This window comes from Oncorhynchus tshawytscha, linkage group LG12 (genome assembly GCF_018296145.1).
Source record: "Oncorhynchus tshawytscha isolate Ot180627B linkage group LG12, Otsh_v2.0, whole genome shotgun sequence".
Taxonomy (NCBI): domain Eukaryota; kingdom Metazoa; phylum Chordata; class Actinopteri; order Salmoniformes; family Salmonidae; genus Oncorhynchus; species Oncorhynchus tshawytscha.
Window position 1 is genome coordinate 28,783,385 of NC_056440.1, and position 3,044 is coordinate 28,786,428.

Consider the following 3,044-nt stretch of genomic DNA (forward strand, 5'->3'; position numbering starts at 1 on the left):
GGATCATGTCTCCGTGATGGTGAAATGGAGCAAAAAGCAATTGGTGATTGATATGTAGCAGTGTGGAGCACTCCAGTGTGTAGAGTGGCTTGCTGATGAGATCCTCCAAAATTCACAGACTGGATCTCTTGACTGTATTTGCATGAATAGTTTTTGTCAATGTGCAACAAGCATTCATTGTTCTTCAGACTCTCCCTAAGCTCCCTATAGGCCTGGTATTGCCACTTGATATTAAAGATGGGTTGCCTAAACTTGGTGAGCCTATCTTGAAACTGACTGACCAGTTCAGTTTCTGTTATTGTGACCTCCCTCTTCACGGTTATCATGGAGCACTTCTCTTCATCTTTTTGGATCGTCTCCATTGTGTCAGAGGAACTTCTACATTCCCAGGAGGTTTCAGAGTTGGATGAGTGGTGAGGAAGCAATCCTTACATTCACCATAAGCACATAGCTTCGATTTCGGGTCACACGTACTTGAGTTGACCATGTCCTCAAGGTTTTTGGTGGACAAAAGCCCAAGGCTGTGAAGAGAATTTGCCATGAACTGTAAATTCTCATGGGTTTTGCGGTGACAAGTTTCACGATCAGTGTCATTGGGCGTAACAACCCCAAATGTTCTGAGGCGGCAGAAGGAGGTATAGGACAACTGGCCAAGTTCCTCAGACAGGAATTTCCTATGCAGATTTGTCATTGTGTCAGTCAAAAGCCTCTTCTGCATTTTGTTCTTTCGTCATGTGATGGTTTGTTTGTGGCCGGTCGTTATATGACTTACATCGTCACGGAGAAAGAAATCCTTCACTTTCCTTTTGATTTCTGTTTCTGTTCTGCTTTCCTTCCTCGTCAAAAAAGAGCAAAGGTCCCCTTCCAACTTTGCTCTCTTATTTGAAAAGCCCAACACTGTCTGGGCATACTTCTGAAGTGTATACTTCTTCAACATATTAACAGAGGTCACTTTTGCAATGATTTGCTTGTTCTTCTGTTTCCTTGCATTTCTGTATTTTGTTTTGATATCTTTAATGAGAGATGTGTGAAAGAGAAGAGCCCTCTTGATACGTTATGTCACATTCTGAGGTCTCAGCAATGCTTTGACTGTTGAACGAGGCGATACAGATGCCTGTTCTCCCCTAATCCTTGCATTCCTCTTCCTGTACTTGTCCTTTTTTTCCGCTCCTTTGCCACTTCTGATTTTAAATTATCTCTTTAGTTTATCAACTAATAATCTTAAATGCCTTATTTTAAGCATATTCTAATCTTGAAGGCCCAGGCTGATTTTCAGGAGTTTAGGGGGGTGTTTGGGACTGCAGCAACGCACTCAGCTTGGCCCTGGCTCTGAGTATCCTTTTTGAATCTCTCCATTTCTTCCTTTCTGCACACTGCACTCTGTCACTGAGTTCAGCTATTGCCTTCTTCTTCCCTGTCTCTTTATCTTTCCTCCATTTCTCCCTCTCTTTCTCTAGATACTCTCTCCTTCTTTCTGGGTCAGCATTACGTCGTACTCTGTATTGTCGCTGCACTAAGAGGAGGTGCCATTCCTTCAGAAAGACCTGATTCAATTGATATTTATTTATTCTTAAAATACTACACATGCTATATATACTCTAATTGTGTAAATACAATTTATGAATAACAACATATTTTGCAACACATTACTGCAAGGTATCCATTTGTCCAACCTGTTTAGTGCATGTCCACCCTGTTACGTGTACATGGATACAGGGTAGACATTTTGAGCTAAAGTTAGCAACTATGCTCCAAGTGATTGTGATGAAGCTAAGATAATGGCTGCCACATGAAAAGTAATTTGCATTGTTTGACAAATATATTTTGAAATTATGAAATTCGATTAACGTCTTTTGTATTTTTGCATACTCACCATATTCACCACAATTGTTTTCCCGCCAAGGAAGTGGCATAATATCCCGTTTGTAATGACATTGTAGAAAATATATATTTTCTTAGTGCCAGTAAGCACAATGTAACAGGGTGGACAACGATTTTGAGGACGTACAGAAAATAGTCAATATTCTTCGGAAAAGTGCTGTCACGTTCTGACCATAGTTATTTTGTGTTTTCTTTGTTTTAGTGTTGGTCAAGACGTGAGCTGAGTGGGCATTCTATGTTGTGTGTCTAGTTTTCCCGTTTCTATGTTTGGCCTGATATGGTTCTCAATCAGAGGCAGGTGTTAGTCATTGTCTCTGATTGGGAACCATATTTAGGTAGCCTGTTTTGTGTTGGGTTTTTGTGGGTGGTTGTCTTCTGTCTTCGTGTGTCTGCACCAGACAGAACTGTTTCAGTTTTTGAACATTTGTTGTTTTGTATTTTGTGGGTTTCACGTTTATCATCTATATTAAACATGATGAACACAAACCACGCTGCCCTTTGATCCTCCGATCCTTCTCGCTTCGCCTACTCAGACGAAGAGGAGGAGGAAAACCCTTACAAGTGCAGCATTTAACATAAAAAGACTATACATAAGATAACATTTAATGAAGAAAATTTGTAAATATTTTTTTTAATGTATAGTTTTTATTCCGAATTATTCTCGTTGAAGTTGATTGAGCAGTACTTGGGACATTGAAACATTGCCTCCTTACAGTGAAATAAAATAGTCTAAAATGTACTTCTATGTCATTATGCTTCTATTATCATGAAGGCATACACACACAATGATTATTTTGAAATTTAATCCAGTGTATATTTTTTATATACAACTTTGAATGATTTATCTTGATTTTAGTGGTATTGACCGTTGAGTGTTTTTTCCCCAGCCACATTCACTGGCATTTAATCATAGTGTAAATCCACTTCATTTGCCAGTCTTTGCTTAGATGTGTGTTTGGCATATGCTATTCTAGCAGATAAAATGTTGACGATTTTCTTCACACATCATTGCAGCGGCACGAAAGCGGCCTCGGGCAAGTCCAAAGGGAGATGGGTATGTCTCTTCATAAACAATTAACTGTATCGGGCCATAAACAAACAAGAAACCAGCTCAACCAGAGGCAGCGTTTCTGGTGGGCAGAATTTAATGTGCGATTTAAAAC